Source organism: Camelus ferus, chromosome 12, assembly GCF_009834535.1.
Source record: "Camelus ferus isolate YT-003-E chromosome 12, BCGSAC_Cfer_1.0, whole genome shotgun sequence".
In the NCBI taxonomy this organism is placed as follows: Eukaryota; Metazoa; Chordata; class Mammalia; order Artiodactyla; family Camelidae; genus Camelus; species Camelus ferus.
In genome coordinates this window covers 14,016,060-14,034,641 of record NC_045707.1, presented here as the reverse complement: position 1 = coordinate 14,034,641, position 18,582 = coordinate 14,016,060, and the positions used below count along the sequence as shown (strand labels likewise).

Sequence of the window (18,582 nt, the reverse complement as noted above, 5' to 3'; positions counted from 1 at the left end):
TGTGTCTAAAACCTTAAACATCTAAAGCCTTCGTGGGTGTCTTTCTGCTGCTTCTCACTCAGTATGCTCTATTTCCACTTTGTTACTTTGTTTTGTGACTTTGACCATAAGCTGTAATTTTCCCTGAGTACTAGGATATCCTGTCTTTGGAGTTCCTGCAGACAGAATTACAATCGATTCAGCCAGTTACCTGAGTAATACCAACCTAGGATCACTTTACATTTTCTGTTTGAGTTTTTTTGGATCACACAGCATATGAATTTGGACTGCAGACCCAGCTGAGCACTGACTTGTGGTTGTGAACTCTGAGGAGATATTTATCATTTTTCCTACCATACAGAATGATGCAGGGCAGATTCCTTGCTGTTTCCTTCCATGTGGAGGCTTCTTTCTTATTCTCCTTATACAGAGAGTTCTGGGGTATATCTTATGAGAACCCAACTTTATGCAGGGTAAGCTCTTGGCTGGACCTCTTGTCCCATGCCCTATGAAACCATCAAAGTGAAAGCTCAAAGTACCCAAGGTTCTAAAGACACTCTCAAGGCGAAGACGAGTTTTGATCCTTGTTTTCCAACCTGAGTTCCTGCTTTCACTTCATTGTGAGTTCTGCAGATATCTTTCTTTTGTGCCAGCTTGGTGATACTTTAAGATTAAATATTGTTTAATTAAAATTGTTGTTAAAGTTGTTACTTCAATTGAGAAGGTCATTCAAGGTATCTAATCCATTGTACTGCTAGAAATGAAATATCTTTTTTAGATGGAGGTTGAGATGAAGGTAATGCAACCTTTGACACATACAATTCTTTGTCAATTGTTCTGGTTCCAACACCACTTGTCCTCAAATGCCCTCTACTTAAAGGGTGTGTGCTTTTTGGGAGAAAGAAACATGGCAATAAATCTTTAATGACTGCAGATCAAATGTCAACATATAGTCTAAAGCAGTAAGATAACAAATGATTAGAAAGGAGACTATTATTAATCACAAAGCAGGAGTTGTATCTCCTCACATTCAGGGCTTTGACAAGGAAATAAACTAGCTCTAGGCACCAAATCAGCCTCTCTATCATGCTAGATTGCTTTGTCATAACTGACTCAGTATACAGTATCAGTCCAAAGTTGAAGCCTCATGGAATAGGGGAGAAGATAGGGGAGCGAAAGTGATGCCGAGACGTGTGCTTCTCTAGAGTTCCAGCTCCCAACATGGTGGAAGTGGGTGCATTACTTCAGTCATCTCTAGGAAGCTGCAGTGGAGATTTTTGACATTTGCCATTGGCAAGATCAAGCATAAGTTTCTTAGAAGGAGAAAAGAGTACAGGGAACTGGGGTACCAAGATAACTTCAAGGACATAGAACTCAGTTGCTGTGGTTCACTGTTCTGGGTCCCACACCTCCATCCAACCCTGTGAGGAGCCAGTAGCTGGGGTTTTCAGGATTGGGCACCTGGACTACTACTTGCCTAAATGTTCTCTCTTGACACATCCGGGTTGCACTGGAAGGAAAGGCAGGGAGAATGTGTAGGAGTGTTGGCCTCTGGGGTATTATTCTGCTTTCTGGGCCAAGTCATAGACTCACTGGCCATCAGCTCTGGATGGCCCTCAAACTCCCCATCACTGACAGATGAGGAGCCTGGCGATGAACAGAGAACAGAAGTAAGTGAGGTACATGAGGTAGCGAGAGAGCAGAGGGAGGGCAGGGAAGAAAAGCTCTAGAAAGGAGTAACTGACTTGTCTGGACAGAGAAGATGACTGGGTTAAAAGAAGAGGGTTAAAGGGTAAAGACATAGAAACCCTCCATGGTTCAGATCTCTTCACCACGTTCTTTCTGGGTTTGGCAGCTGGCATTCAGAGGTCAAACAAGATGAACACCACTCCTTCCCAGGTTCCAGAAACCCCAACTGAGCAATACCTCTCCTTGAGGATGTGAGATGAAGGAAGGTCCTTGACGGTGGCCAAGCTAAGAATGTAAGGGCTACTTTCCCACTCCCGATCACCCAGGAGTGGCCAACACACCCTTTCCTGCTGGTTAGCCACTGTTGGGAGAGGCTGTCCTGTTTGCCTCTCTAGTTGAATCTGACTGGGAGCTTGTGGCATGAGACTATTGACAGCTGTGGTCCCAGACACAGACCACATTGAATTCCACCTGGATCTTGCCTCAGGTTCTGCTTAAATAAGCCAAATGAATCAAAGAACTTAGCTTCCCAGCCTTCAAGAGAGTCTCACATACACAAAATGTGCTTCCATTCCTCCACAAAGCAGAGGGAAGAGGAGGTACAGGGTAGTGGAAAGAGCAAGATGTGGGTTTCAAGGAAGTAGGTTTGGCCTCTAGTCTCTGCTTTGCAACTTGCTGATTATACACTTGAATGGGTCACCTGGACTTGCTGAACTCGAGTCTAAGTCCTGCTTCTCTGTTCACTAGAGCAGAGATCTTCAAGGGATGGTATGTGACTTGATCCACTGGGTACAGGAGGACAGTATCAAAGGCTTCCTTTCTTATTTGTTTGTTTTTTAATTTTTTAAAATCAAGCTTTAATATGTTTAACATACAGACTGACACAGCACCCTCACTTGGTCCTCTAATCAGATGGTCCCATGTCAGGTATGTTGGGTGACGTATCCGAGTGCGAAGGAGTGTTAGGAAAGTCAGCAAAAAGCTTCAAAAGTAGCAAGAACATCATCTGAAATATAAATTTACATTCATTAACGTTGATGATGAATTTCACCCTAACTGTGTAGCGTGACTTGAAATACAAGCTAATGACAGAACTTTTAAAGTCATATTCATATATGGGGATTTTTTTTTTTTTTTTGCCAATAAAGTTTTACAATCAGAAATATTTACAGACCGCTTCTTGGCTATAGCACATGTGGAGGATACAAAACAACACAACACCGCTATCATTTGGTCCACAGTCAACCCTGTTGGAAGTGGAGATGGACACCAGAAACACTTGTTTCAACAATAGCGACATCTTTAATTACATAGGCCAATGAGGCAGACACAAAGAGAGGGGTGTCCATGCTCAGTAGTGTTTGTCCCAGGCTAGAGGCCAAAGGCAAAGGAGAAGAGCTGTCAACAGGCACATCTTTCAGGAGTTGAGGCCCCAGGGAAGAGTTGTTTAATGCATTCCTGGGCTGCTTACGGAATGTCCTTCCTCTGATGGAGAAAGAAGCAGGCATGGCCAGGATGAGGCTTGTTAAGGTTTCTGCTCATTGGTATGAAGGAAAGGAGATCATTGCATAATCGCCTTCCATGGAAACTTTCCTTTGGGAAAGGGGGGCTTTTGAAAACAGTCAGCCTTTCCCTATTGACCTCTTCAGCAGTGATGTGAACTAATGGCGCTCTCGCCTGCTCCCAGGATACCTACTCCCATACCACAGAGCATCTCCCTTACCCCTCACTAGGCTCCCCTACAAGATACTCCTCCCTAGAGGAGCAAAATAAGAATTCTCCAAGGACTAGAGGATAGGGTCACTCCATCTTCTACTGGAGAGATCATAGTTGTTGTAAAACTTACAGCCACAGGCCACTGTGGATGGGAAAGGACCCCAAGCCTCTAGTTTATTTCACTGGTCTCTATGGTTGGGGTTGGGGCCTGAAGAGTCATCATCATCTGCCAGGGTTTGGCTGGGAGCCCAGCAAATACCTGGGAGCCTGGGAGAGCTCTTGAGCTGCCTCTACTTGGAGATGCAGGTGGGAGTCTACCCCTTCCTTCGTCCAACCCCTAGGCTCTGCTTTTCCATACCAGCAGACACTGTGTGTGGGCCAGCAGGCTGGCAGGCTAGGACCCAAGGATGTGGGAGCAGATGGGAGAGATAAGTGCCAAAAGCCCCAAGGATGGAGACATGAGCTGGGCTTCTGGGAATGGAGCCCTGGAGCCAGATGGATTTGGACTGAATAAACGATGGTGCCCTACTCTTTCCAGGGCAGGCCGAGTCTCTGGATACTCACTGCTCATGGCCTTGCACACAACTGCCCCACAGCTATCTTGTTCTGGGGAAGTCACGATTTCTGAGATGCCATAAAGCTTCCTGGGACTGAAAGTCTCCCTCCCACAAGAACCCCTCCAAACTGGAAAATGCAGAAACATGGCAGGCTAACAGCTGAGGTAAGGCCACAGAAGCAAATGTTGGGTGGATTCATGCTGCCTCCGTGACCTAACCCTGACAATGTGGCCCTGAAGGTAGAATCCTCCAAAACCTTGTAGCCCCCATGGGGTTTTGGGGGGCTCTGTGTAGCCCAGGCTGGGTTCTCAAAGGCCTTTCTGTGAATCTCATGTTGTAGATTCTGAATGAAGGGATCTCATAATAAGAGGGACTTTTCCACTTTGGGTCACAACCCACTGTGGACTATGAAATCAATTTGGCGGATCTAAGAAAGAAAGAAAGGCAGAAAGATGAAAGGAAGGAAGGAGGGAAGGGGAAAATAATAGAAAACATTGCAGGGCAGCTCTTGTTATATAAAGCATATAGCTGCATGGGTATACTAGATCATGATAAAATAAATTATTTGTTACCAAGGGTTGCAGCTAAAAATTTGATACTGTCCTGGGAAGACCCTTTTGTTTGGATTGTTATCATTGCTTACAGCTTCTTCCATTTATTCATTCCTGTTTTCACCGTAGAACATAACAGAGAGAATGGCCCTAATATGACTTAGAAAAGATAAATAAATTCACTTTTCTGGACTAATTTTTTTTAATCTCTGAAATAAGAGACCTAACTGAGATGGCCTGTTGGCTTCTGTCTCTGTGAACCCATAACTCTGTGTCTCTCAGATGTTCTTTGGGAGTTTGCTGAATGAGAGTCTCCCCTTCATTCCCACCATGCCCAGAACCATAAAATATTTAAGGAGAAAAAAGGGCCCTAAATAAGGGAAAAGCAAACAGTTAGATGGGAGTGCTCTGGAGAGAGCTCAAAGGGCACATTTTTACCTGGAGAGCAGCCTGGAAGAGGACAAGGTCTGGAGAGACAGAAGAGAAAGAGCAGTTCAGGTATTGGGGAAAGACGAAAAGAAATTAGGAATACAGTGATGGGGCTGGTGAAGGCATGTGCTGGGGACTGCGATCACATCTATAATCCTGCAAATCTGCCAAACCCAGAACCTCAAAGTTCTCCAAGACTGGGTTATCTAGGTTGTGGTCCAACAGGTAAAAAGCCTACATATATATATATATATATATATATTTTTTTTTTTTTTAAAGAGGCAGCATGGAACAGTGGAAAGTGCAGAGAGAAGATGTGGGTTCCAGTGGCTCTGTCACTCCCCAGTTCAAAGAGCTTTGGCAACTATACACATGAGTTGTACAATGGGGAGTGTTTTCTAGTCTCCCTGACTCAGAAGGTCATGATGGAGATCAAAGGAAGATCTGTGAAAAGATACTGTCAATTACTATGGAATACTTAGTACTCATCTTCTTCCACTATTTGATAAGGTCTATTTTTAAGATCCAAGGATTCACCTGTCTGGCCAAGTAAGCACTACAAAGCTAACTTCTGAGTGAGCAACCTTTTCCAGAGGCTCATGAAACTTCCTGAGGATGTCCCAGGGTGTTGCTCGTTAGAGATTTCCCCTTATACTTTCTTTCTCGTGAGAATCACTGCTAGCTTTCCCATGATGCTTTGGACAAGGAGATTCTTTTACTTTCATTACAAGCAGAGAATTCATCCATCAGACTGGCAGGACCTCCTAAGGGGGCATTTCCTTTCATTGTTTCTCAAGATAGTCCATCCCCAAGATCAAACAATACCTGTCTCTTCTACTTTTTTAAACTTTTCCAGAGAGAAAGTGTCCATAATACTCCCTTAATGAACTGTTTCAGTGCTTAACAAACATCACTGTTTAAAGGTTCTTTTTTTTCCGTTTAGCTTTAGTCCATTTCTCTTGATTCAATTATTGAGAGTTTAAGAGGGGCTGTTTCAGAAATGGGGCAGACGCTATTGCAGCAGCGGACTTGCTGAGCTCTAGTACTGTCCTTCACTGAATAGCTGTGTGATGTTGGGCGAATCAGTTAACTTTCCTCTACCTCAATTTCCCACCTATTCAACTTGTCCCTCTGAGCCATGGTTTCCTCCTCTGTAGAAGATGAATAGCAGTATCTTCCCTGCTGGATGATTTCGCGGGTATCTCTATTATAGAACATTACATTGTAAGTACTATTCATTTATTCATTCTCCCACCGGACGGTGAGCTCTAAGGAAGGAACTACGTCTTTCTCGGCTCTCCTCTCGCACCAAGAGCCGTGCCTAGCACAAAGCCGAGGAAACGGAATAATTCCTAGCAAAGATTTTCCATGGCGGACTTTCCGCGTCCCCCTACAATTCCAGGTCCCAGGATGGACTCTTTCCCAGCTTCCTTCTCTTCACACCAATGTTAGGTGGGGTGGGTGGGTGGGACTGGGGACCAGAACCCAGGGAAGCCGAGACTAAGCTTGCTTGGATGAGGTTCGAGACTGGCTGAAAACGTGGTCAGCCGTGGTCGCGGCCGAGAGGACACCGAGTGGAGATGACGATGCAACTCCAGGCTCCACTTCGGCCCCGTTTTCGTTTGCTGTTTTGTTTTAGCGCTGGGATAAGACTGAGCTCCCCGACACTCTGCGGGAGTAACACGACCGCAGTTGGCGCCCAGGATTTCCCCAGTGCGCCGAGAGAACCGTTGCTGCCCGCGGCAGGCGCTCCCCAGAGCCCCGCAGACCACGGAGAAGTCCTGGCAGGGTCAGCCCAGGTGGGGGTGACGCACCTGGAAGAGGCATTCGCAGCGGGCTGGGTAGAACCACGCCAGCGAGGGGAGAGGGGATGCATCACGGATTATCGCAGGCAGAACCGTGAATCTACACACACATAACCAGCGAAACCTCTCACGCACCGAGGGCAGAGCTTGCCCCGCCCTGCAGACGCCAGTCGTGGAGGACTACCCCGGGCAGAGTCTCCCAGGCAACGGTGCGGTGTTTGATTCCAAGTCAAGATGGTTGCTGTGCAGTTGGAGCTCTTGGCAGGCGAGGACGGGACCTGTGGGCGGGGCCAGGCCGGGGCGGGGCCTTGTCAGGGGCAGGGCCAGGTGCTGGGCTGTCTCTACTTGTCAAAAGGCAGACGCGGAGCCCCAGGCGCCGGGACCGCGGAGCAGCGTGCCCACCCGCCGGACCAGGTGCGGACTCGGGAGCGGAGGGGAGAGGGGAGTCCCAGGATCAGAATTAGGACCTGGATGGGAGCGTCGGGGGGTCTCGGACCTGAGTGTCCGGGTGCAAGCTCTAGCGTCTGGGCAAACTTGGCGACTGAGATCTGGGCTGTCGTGCCGTGAGGCTGGGGCACTGAAGGGACACTGAGTTCTGAGAAAGAGCCAAAGTTCTTGCCAGGCTGGGGAAGGGAGCACCGGCCTCCTCGGTACTCAGGCAGCCTATCGCAGAAATGCTCTTCCAGCACAGTGCTCAGCACTTGGCCAACAAGAAACATTTGTTTCCTTCCTCCGTCAGGGCGCCTTGGCATGGACTGGAGGAATAAGAAAGGAAGAGATTGGTTGTCGACGGTGCTGAGGTCTTCTGGGGGTGGAGTGTGTGTAGCCTTGTTTTCTTGTGAGGCCCACGTATGTTCACCTGTGATGGTGAAGTTGGATCTTTTAAGTAGAGTTTTTCTTTTCCTGATTTTTTTTTTTGAACCACCAATTATTTTAGACCTGGTTGACTCTAGTGCACTGGACTTATTTTTTCAGGACAGCCTGTCCGTAGATGTCCAGAGGAACTCAGGGACAAGTATCTAATTGAGGAGGGAGCTCAGGGAGTAGTTTCTGTTTGGGGAGTGAGGAGCCCCACATCTGTGGGTGGTGGGTGAGAAGAATTTCAGGGTAAGTACCTAAGAGGGACCAGCACATAGTCTCCAGGGGGCAGTGGACACTGCCCACTTCCCGCCATAGACCGCTGAGATCCAGGCTGCCTGAGCCGGGGGAGTCCTGGGTCTCCGACCCCAGGCCCTTCCCGCATCTCCTCCTCCTTCTCTTCCTCCTCTTCCTCCTTCTCTGTGCGGTGAGTGAGTCAGCCTCCTGTCTGGGCTCAGTTGCAGCCAGAGGGGCCAGGGCCCAGGCAAGCATTTGGGCAGGCATTTTCTGAACATTGCAAAAGCTCTCCTGGGCAGAGTTCAGCTCTGCTCCAACTCCCTGCTGGAAGGCTGACTCCCTCATGGCTGGTGGTAGCCACTCCTGAAGGGGACACTGAACACAGCTATGATTATGGCATGGCTATGGTATGATTCCAGAACGATTGCCTGTGAAAGGATTGTGGCTTTGTGGCAAATCCACATCTCTTGTTCTCCTAGGATCAGGAGGTATATCCAGCACAGCAGACTTTTCCAGCCTCTCATTCCATTTCTGCCTAGTGATCTTGTCAGCTACTCATCTCTGTTGGTGAGGTGGATATGTACAAGAAATCAGAAAAGATTCTGGGACAAGGGAAGCCATGGTGTTGACAAAGGTTTTGTCAGGCTAGGAAGTAGGGGTGATTTGCTGAGGTGGAAGTAGATTATCTGGACACTGGAGTCTCAATTCTATGAACCAGGACTGTTGTATATTGCGGGACCTTCCTTATCCCTTCCCTGTCCAAGTGCTGGAAGGAAGTGTGAGTCCTTCTTGAATAGTGTCAGGCTTGTATACAGCCAGACCAGGAGGTAATAAGACTGCAAATGTCTCTCTGGCTTTTTTGGAGGGAGGGGGGGTCTTCAGATCCTTGAGCAGAAATAGGGGCCCCAGAGCTCATTGCCCCCTGCTTAGCGGCCTCTCTGGACACATTAGAGAATCCACAACCAGTCTATGGGGCTGACTCAAACTGCAGAAAACTGGGGAATTCACAGTCTGAGCTCTGGCTGGGTCCCATGGCTTCAGTTTGGCTGTCCCTCATTAGCCCTGACTTGGACCCTTTCCAGGGTAATGGATAAGAAAGGAAGGAAGAGAATAAGAAAAGAGAAGAGTGGGATGAGGAAGAAGGGAAAGAAGAGGGCTAGGAAGCTTTCCTGGAAGCTTTCCTGACCCTTCACAGCTCTTCAGTCAAGGCCATCACACTTTATTTGTGTAAATATTGTGAAAGATCTTCTGCTGTTTAAGGTACCCTGGTTACTTGTGTTTATGGTTTCTCAGTCTTCTTTCCCTGACCTCCTTTGGGGACTAAGTCCCAGAGGAAGCACTAAGAGGACCTCTTGGACCCCCACCCTCCATTCCCAGAACAAGTAGCTGGTGTCCAAACCCAGTGTCTTCCACCTTTGCAGGGAGGGCTATGGCTTGGTGGGCCAGACCAAATGGTTACCCAAGACAGGAGAAGGACTTGCAGGTGTCCATTTCTTCACCCCACTTCTCAGGGAGGCAGCAGACTTTTTTTTTTCCTTTGATAGAGGTCCTGGGGATCGAACCCAGTACCTCACGCATGCTAAGCATGCACTCCACCACTGAGCTATACCCTTCTCCCTCCAGGGAGGCAGCAGAGACCATCCTGGCTGAGACCTGCCTCTGGAACCTCTGTGAGAGACCTGCAGTTGCCTATGTCCAGCAGGCAGGTTCCAGGGGCCAGAGAGCCGGAGTCAGGAGCACTGGAGTCTGAGCTGGGATGGTGTCCCAGTGTGTTGCTGGATAGCATGAGTTCTAGGACTGCAGCTTTCCGTTCATCACTGCTTAAGTCTGTTTTGGTTGCAGGTAAAGAGAAGTAAGGAAATAATAAGATTTTGCTTAAGAGCCTCTTGTGTGCTTGGCATGGTAGGAGGCCCTCTGAGGGAAGACAGGGAGCAGAGCCCACCAGCCCAGACCCCCACCACCACCACCAGACGGTCTGAGCCTAGGAAGGGTTGTGTTTCTCAGGCTCTCCCTCCACCACTGTTCACTTCGGAGGGGATCCAGCTGGGCAGAGGCCAGCCTGGCTGTCACTCTGGACCACGAGAGTCTTGCTTCTAGTTATGCTTTGCTCCAATTCCCCATTGATCCTCTCTTGTCTCAGCTCCCTCTTGGATGTGCTAGAGAGAGTGACCTGTATCATTTACTGCCCAAACTGGGAGACTTTCGAGAGTGAAAGGGGTGAGATTAATAGTTATGTCAGGACGATCGTAAACAACATAAACCAAAACTGCTCAGGGCAAACCAGAATACAGAGGCGTTCTGGTGCATGCCCCTCCAGACCCAGCGGAGGTCACAGTGATGAGGGGACGATGGGTGGGAGTGGGTTTAATGAGGAGGAGATGGGGGTGGTGCTTAATGATGAGGGGAAGGTGGAGGTGGCTTACTTTTGAGGGCAGTCCCAACACCCCAGCCTACCCTGTGGTCTTGTCGCCAATTCCAGTCACTCCCTGAGGGCAGCCCTGCCCTCTGCCACCCTCTCCCAGTACCAGCCTCCTGCTCATTCTCTTCCTCTTTCCCGTGACTTCCCTTTACCCTTGACTTGTGACTGGCCTCACCTTTGGTTCTCCTGCCCCACCCCTACCTCAAACAGGGACAGGAAGCCTGCCAACTCCCCTTCAGGTGCCCCTGGGGGAACTGGGATTTATACTGGAGCCAATGCTCAGCCTTGTGCTTCCTCTTTCCTCTTCCCCCAAATCTGCAGCCTCTCCGTTCTGTCCATCCAGCTTACCAGACCTCTGGGGGCCACACCATCCTACAGGACAGCTCAGCATTAAAGGAGGTAAACAGCCAGGAAGGGTGGGGAAGTCCAACCTCACCCGTGTGGATAAAGGGCACAGGTGACTTGTTATCAGGTTCCAGAGAAATGGTAGGCAAAGTGGAGGTCAGAGCTGAGAGAAGCTGTGTCGCAGGAGAGGGAGGCAGTTCCCCTGGACACTGGAGTTTGACTCTTGGCCTGTCTGTTGATTGGGGAAATAGTCCAGAGTAAGGATAGACTGATCTTGCTCAACCCAGACTCTGGGCATTGGTGGTGGTGACTGTATCCTGCTGTGGTGACATGTGGAAGAGAAACTCCCTTCCCTTCTGAGTCCCTGGTCCTTATGGTCCAGATGCTCAGGGTGGGTTCCCTGGAGAGTCCCCAGAGGTCCAGCACAAGAGTGACTATGACCTCAGACGAGGGGGCGGAGCCTCCTTGATGACTGTGTCATGACTGTCTACTCTGGCAGGAAGGAAATCACTCTCATCACCAACAAATGAAAAGGGCAGGTGAAGACCTCTTGGGAAGTCCCACCCTTTGAAGCGACTTGTAGGGAGGGGCGAGGAGAGACCGCCCGGGGTGGCAGGGGTGACAGAGGTGGCAGTGAGGTAGGTAGACGGCAGGAGCCAGGGGCAGAAACAGCAGACATTCGGGGAGTCTGAGTGTGTGTCATGCTTTTGCAAACCTGCTTGGCAGGTCCCATACCAAGGAATAGACCAAGCAGTGTTCCCAGAACCAGATGCCACACAAAGTCCCCATTCTGAGCAGGGGACAGTCCTGGTCCTGAGCAGGGTGTGGGCTGCTGCACCAGCGAGAACCTGGAGTTTGGGCAGGACCCAGCAGCCAGTTCCTGGGGCGCTGCTGCCTCTCACTGGCCTTCTGACAACAGGTTTAAGCTTTCAGGGATTAGGCAAGGTGTGACATTCCAGGCACTGTGGGGCACCCACGAGGCCCAAGGCTCTGCTGGTGACACATCCAATGTGTGCCACCTGTTGGCACTGGAGTTGTAGCTCCAGGAACAGCTACTCACTGAGCACTCGCTCAGTGGTACCAGGCACTGTGCCCCATGAACCGCGTGCACGGCCTCCCAGGACATGCCACAGCCTGCGAGGTAGGAACCACCTCCACGTTCCTTTTACAAATGGGAAACTGAGGCTCAGTGAGGTCGAGCGATGTGCCAGGGTGGCACGGCTGGTGAGTGGGAGAGTCAGGACCCACGCTGGGTCTGTCTGAACTTCTGGGCACCGTGCCACCTCTGGCCTCTGGACACAGGCACTCAGGGCCTGCCTCGCACATAATCAGGGTCTGCATAAATGTTCCCCAGCAGCAGGCTTAGATTTGCTAACCAGTTTGAACAAGCTGTCCTGGGAGCAAGTTCAGTTTGTCCAAGGGTTACTCTGGGGACAGTGACCTCTCAGAAGGAGAGGCCTCGGGGCCCCTCCGGCAGTTTTGGGTACCTTACTCAGGTAAAGACATCAGACAAGAACTCGAGAGAGGGAGCTCTGTGCAGAGAGATGGCAGGGATCAAGTAAGGCTTGGATGACCTGGGTGGCAAATAGGCATCACTCTTTCAATTCAAATAACCCGCTTTATTGATGACCTTCTATGTGCTACGTGCACCAAGGAAGAACAGGTCGGGTCCCATTGGCTGACTGGGCGCTATTCTCACCTTGCTTACCTTTTCCCTTCCTGGCTACCCCTTAAGAAACACTCCTGAACTCACCTACCTGAAAGGAGAAGTGGTCCCAGCCTCATCTGGCAGCCTCGGCCAGGCTCTGTGCGGACCACTTGTCTCCTTTAATTTTCCCAGCTTCTCTTTGCAGTAGGTCACTATCATTCTCTCCAGCATGGAGGTGGGAAACCAAGGTTTCAAGAGCTGCAGCAATCTGCCCTAGACCGTGAAGTTATCCCATGTTCACAGCTCTCCACAGCTTGCTGGTGCTGGGCCGGGTGCCTGGAGACAGAGGTAGAAGGAGGAGAAAGTGCTCAGCTACCCCTGGGCTACGGTTCCCCAGGTGCCTTGGTATACGACTGAAATTGTAGGTACTGCCATTAGAAGCTGGGCAAGCAGCCTGGTGGAATGAGAGAAACACCGGGGGTTGAGTGAGACACACTTGGGTTCAGATCCTGGCTCTGACACTTTCTGGTTCGTGACCTTGGACGTGTTTCTTAATCTCTTTGAATCTCAGTTTCCTAATCCATAAACTGGGATAAGAATCACTCCCTTGCAGAGTTGTGTGAGGATTAGGGATGATACAAGTCAAGCGCCAGGCACGAAGTAGGCACTGGAAAATGCGTGCAGACAGTCATTGGGTAGATGTGTGCTGAGGACCTACTGTGTGCCAGGATCTATTCAAGACACTGGGAATTTAATGGTGAAAAAACAAAACAAAACAAAACAAAACAAAACCTCTTGCAATTGTTTTCAAATCTCTTAGACCAGAAACTCATCATTGTGAGAGGTCCCTTTAGAATCTAGGAATGGCTCTCTTGGTGCCCAGCTAAACTCAGACTCAGTAAGTTGGTTTCTTTTTCGGTCCTTTGTTAGCTGATGAGCTCAGAAAAGTTGCTTGGCTTCTCTAGGACTCAGATTCTTAAATCCTTTTTGTTTACTTTTTATACTGTGAAATTGATCATACACAGAAGAGTATACAATAATATAAAATCCTGTACCCTCCACCTAAGTTCGGAGTGGAACATTTACAGAACCTTAAAAGCCCCCTTTCCTCTTCCTATTTGCATCTCCCTCCTCACTCTCCACCTCACTGTAAGGAATATTATGAATTTTAGAACTAATTTCCTTGCTTTTTGGGGGTAAGTTATCATCTCTGTATGTTTTACAAAACAATATATGATTTAGTTTTATGTGTCTTAGTTTACATACAAGCATGTTCCCTTTGATGCACTTTTTTCACTCAGCATCATATTTCTGAGCTTCATCTGTGTTGAAGCACACAGCTGGAGTTGATTCGTTTTCACTGCAGTGTCGTAGTCCATAAGAATATGCCACCGTTGGTACATCCTTCCTCATGTTGATGAACATTTGCGCTGTTTCCAGTTTGGGGCTGTTGTGATAATACTGCTAGGAAGATGTTGTGCTGATCTCCTGGGGGGTGTGTGGGCATTTCTCTGGGGTACATCCCTAGGAATGGAAGTCTTGGGTCACTTGGAATTCCATGTTTGGCATTACCCTACAATGCCAAACTGTTTTCCACAGTGGTTGTACCAAAAACACGCCTACAATTGGGTAAAAGTTCCCATTCTTCCCCGTCCTTTTCAACACTTGGTGTAGACTTCATTTCTAGAATGAAAAAGTTGTACTAGATGAGATTCTAAAGTCTCTTTCAACTGTAAGAACCGAAGAACCTGGTGTCTGGCTCTGCGTGTGCCTGTCTGATGTGTTGTGCCCCGATGGCCCCATAAATGCCACAGCCTGACTCTGAGAGCCCTGGGTAGGGTCCTCGGGTGCAGTTGAAACCCTTCGTCCTTGGGCTTCCACCAATAGTGGGTGAGGGAATCCCATCCTCCCCAACACTTGGCGTTCTGTCCAGTTCAACCAAGAGGCTGATGTCAGGGCTGAGCATGTAACAGGCACTCAATTCATATCTTATGGAATTGCATTTTTTCCAAGTGGGTTGGGAGGAAGGTATATTTTCCCTGAGCATTAATTTCAAGAACAAGACGTGGAAGTATCAGAGTCATGTGTGTGCTAGCTAATGGAAGCACATAGGGCTGGGAAGAGTGATGGGATTTACTTCTGTCCGGGGCATCTTGATCGTTTAAAGGCTCCAGGTGAGTTGAACTGAAGTTAATTGTCTCCACTGTCCAGCTGTTCCAAGTCTGTCCTTGATCTTTGACCCTCTGACTTGTTTGACTGAAGAAGCAGAGGGTGGTTGGAAGGTGAAGTGAAGAGAACAGTGGGTGCTGGGTGGAAAGGAGCAGAATGTCCCACAGAGAGTCCCCTCCCCTTCCCAGGGTTGAACATTCTGCCTGGGGGTGCTGATTTAAAAGGTGTTTGATGTACTCAGAGCCCTGGCCACATAAACAGCCACATAAACAGCCAGCTGCCCACTCACCCAGCCACCCACGGGACAAAAGAATGTGGCTGGCTGGGCAGTTGCATGGGCCACCCCAGCCCACAATCCTGTAATTACCCATCTAGTCTGTGCCTGTCAGCTCCGAGGGTAGGTGAGCGCCTCTGCCTGGAGCCTCTCTTGGCCACCAGGCCCATGCTGGGCTCAGCAGCAGGGCCCCACCTATCCTTCAGTTTCCCCCAACCCCCAACTCTACCCCCGTGTCTCTGTATACCAACCTTTGACCCTTCTGGGGCTAACATATCATATAATAGCTGACAGTCATAATAAACCAACTGGTTATTGTCACTTAATACATTCCAGGCACTGAGTTAAATGTTATTCATACGTCTTCTCCTATATGCTTCTCAATAATCCTATGAAGTAGGAAATATTATTATCCCCTCATTACAGAAGAGGAAAGAAACTGAAGTTCAAAGAAGTTAAAAGGCTAAATTTCTTCCCCAAAGCCATCGAGCTCCCAAGTCAGAGCCAGAACTTAAATTCAGGTCTTTCAAAGACCAAATGTATGGTCCTTCTGCACCTACTCACTACCTTTCCCACACAGTGTCCCTGTCGCTCAGCCCGGTCTTCTCCCCTCCCCGTTCTGTCTGAGGAGGGCTGGAAAAGAGGCTGCAGGTGGTGCCAGTGGAGAGTGAATGGGACAGTTCCAGGCTGGCCGGGATGATGCTGGAAAACACCTTCGGGGCAGAGTTCTTTGTTCCAAAAGGCTCTGAATTTCCGGACTTCTGCCAGAGGCGGGAAGTTACTTCTGCCCAGCCTATATGGCAAGCGCTGCCAACTTCTCGGTTGCCATGATGTTAAGACGTGGGGGATGGGCTGCCTCAGGTTAAATTCCATTATAATGAACACCATCTAAGATCTGAATGGCTTTGTTGAAATGGAATTATGTTAACCTGGGTGCAGTGGGAGCACTCTGGTATGCAGCCCGAGAAATATTCCTCGTGCATGTTAATTCCCTGCAGTGTCTCTTAGTGTGGCTCTGGAAATACTTGGAGACAAGAAGGAGAGTCAGACGCACCCTGGTTCCTCCTTGAATGCCAAGCTCCCCAGTGGTTGGGCGGGGCTGGGAGGGGAGAGCTTTATGCTCAGCTCTACCGACAGAGCCGTGACTGTTCAATTGTTCATTTCCCCTGCTGTGGTGTGTGCCCTTGAGAACAGGTGTGACTTTCATCTCTGAGGTGTCACCACACCACACAACACCTAACTCATCACAGATACACTCAAGAGATGTCTACTGGTTGGAAATATGTTGGTAGGTAGACCAGGTCCCCTAAGCTAGAAAGGTGTTGAAGGGCAATTGCTTCGTATGACTAAAACATCCTTTAAAAGCTGGGCTGCAACTCAGATGAATTCTCCGAGTTATTGAACCAATTGTGCAAATAACAAGCACTAACACTTACTGAGCGGGGACTGTGTGTCGGGCGCTGTACTGAGCATTTTACATGCATTATCTCGTTTAATCCTCCCAGATGAATGAGATACTCTTTTGGTGGGGAAGGGGGGTAATTAAGTTTATTTATTTTATTACTTTTTTGGAGGTACAGGGGATTGAACCCAGGACCTTGCACATGCTAAGCATGCATTCGACCACTGAGCTATACCCTTCCCCTCAGAGTCTCTTCTCTTAACTGTCCCCCTGACCACTGAGCTCCACTGTCACTGAGGCTGGTTCCGAGGACAAGGGCTGGAGGGTAACAGTGAGTGCAGACCCTGGTGGGTTGGACCGGAGGGCACAAGCTTGGGGGGAGCGGCATCCCCGCCTCAGGCCAGCAAGCTGGCCACAGGAACAACAGCACAGTGTAGCCAGATTATCCAGTATTTTTTGTAGAGAGCTGGGCATCCAGATTTTTTTTCAAAAGTGAAATCTCTTTTTTTTTAAAAGCAGTGACAACTAATTTAAAAATGTATAATCCTTGGTGGTGATGGTGGGGCAGAGGAGGGGTGGGAGTCACAAACAGAACTCATCTGTGGTCCAGTTTAGCCTGCAGGCCTCCCATGTGTCCTCTGGTAGTTTCTTTAACCGATGACTGTTGCCTCCAGTGGGGCCAGGAAAGCCCTAGTTTATACAGAATTCCTCATCAAAGGCATGAATGATCGCTCTTCAAGGGTACCCCTCCCGGAGCGTGATAATCCTTTATAATGTGGAGTGCTTCTTTTGGAGAGTTCTAATGAAATCTTTCCATCTGGTGATGGTCCAAGAATGAATCCTCCCTTTTCCTCTTAACCCTCTCCCTCCCGCTTTCCCTCCCACCATCCTTCCTCCGCCCTTCTTCTTCCCCTACTCTGTCTTCCCAGTCAGATATTTTTCCATAGACATTAGAAGGAAAGTTCTGTGGAGAGAAATCAAAAGGAAATTAATAGTCAAAGAAAGGGTCTCTAAGCAAAAAAAAAAAAAAAAAGTGGCATTTTTGGATTGGGCTCCATTCAGAATGAATGATGCTTATCAAGCCAGATATGAAACTCTTTGCACTGTGGGCTCTCCCAGGCTATGAGGACCTCATGGCACTGGAGAGAGGGCTCGTGCTCCATGTAATACTTCAAAATATTTTCTCATGACAGCCTTCTACTTTTTCACTTTAATACCTGAATGTTGTCCTCCTCCCCCTCTTAAATATCTGAGAAATATCTGGAAGAATAATAGTAAACTAATAACTAACATTGTTACGGAGCATAACAATTTTTATAACACACTTTTAAAATCTTATCTTAGCTGATGCAACAATCCTGTGAGACAGGCAAATGGGTGTAGCGTCCCTTTTTTGAGACTTGGTGAAGTAGCGGTGTTTAATTCTTTTCCTTCCACTCCGCAAGAGAGCGGTAGCCATGAGGGATTGAAGCCTGGTATGCAAGGAGCCCCTGGCTCCCCCAGGCCTCCCGTCACCTGTCTCCCTCACTCGTCACCTGATGTCCACAGGTGGGGGTGGGTGAGTCCCGAACCCCTGACTAAGGTCTCCACCTCCCTGGAAACGGTGCCCCAGGGGGAGTGTGGCGAGGGCATGAGGAAGGCCCTAAACCAATGGGTGGCCCGCCGCCAGCCTCCTCTCCATGCCTACCCCTGCTGCCTGTCTCCCTGAGCTATTGTTTCCAAAGTTGGGCAGAAAATAGCTCACTCTGGAGAATTATTTTTGTCTCTGTTAAACTTCAATCCTGGCTGATGAAGAGCCTGGCTGCAGAGTTATTTTTCAGGCCGGGGGCAGTTCTGGGAAGAGTGAGGGGTATGGGAGCAAAGGGGAAGTGGTAGGTGGAGGGACGCCTTCTCTTCCCCAGGGCCGTGATGACCACAAGTGCTGGCCTCCTTCCTTAGAATGCCACTCATTGGGCCGCCTGACTAGTGGCCACTCCAGCTGACCGTGAGGAGCCTGCCCAGCCAACTGAGTTTCCCTCACAGCTCCTTTCATTCAATGCAAGCTCTGAGCTGATCCATCAGATTCCTTCTCCAGGGACATTTGCCTCTGCCTGAAGGTGTGTTGAGTGTAGGGAGTGAAATTCTGTTACCTGGTGCAGAGGCCCAGGTGGGCAGCTCCAAGGGTGCAAACAGCTAACCGCTGGGAGGGAAAGAGGCTGTTGGTCTGGAGACTTCGGTTTCATTCCTCTGGTGCACTGAGGCAGCACTGAATGCTGCTCTGTGCACCAAATCTGTTCCATCTTTGCCTCTGAGAACCAAAGGAAAAACAAGGAAGAGGAAGATGGCTAACGGGCAGGGCTGGGAGAGGGGTGTTTTAGTTTGGAGGGTGTTCGTGGGGAAGACAAAGGCCACTATTTCCTACCACTCTGTGGCCCCAGGGAAGACTCCTCCAATGGTTTGGCCCAAAGTATGGAAACAAGAGGGTTATCTTCAATGATAGCTCTACGGGGGAGGCTGAGCTTGGG

General features: G+C 49.1%; 1 protein-coding gene across 1 annotated transcript in view; it reads left to right on the top strand.

The window, feature by feature from the left end:
* The first annotated feature begins 7,033 nt into the window (after positions 1 to 7,033).
* VDR (vitamin D receptor) overlaps positions 7,034 to 18,582 on the top strand; it is a 55,471-nt gene continuing 43,922 nt past the window's right edge. The window contains 1 exon segment of the mRNA XM_006177649.3: positions 7,034 to 7,140. The gene's annotated coding sequence lies outside the window, so the exon portion shown is untranslated.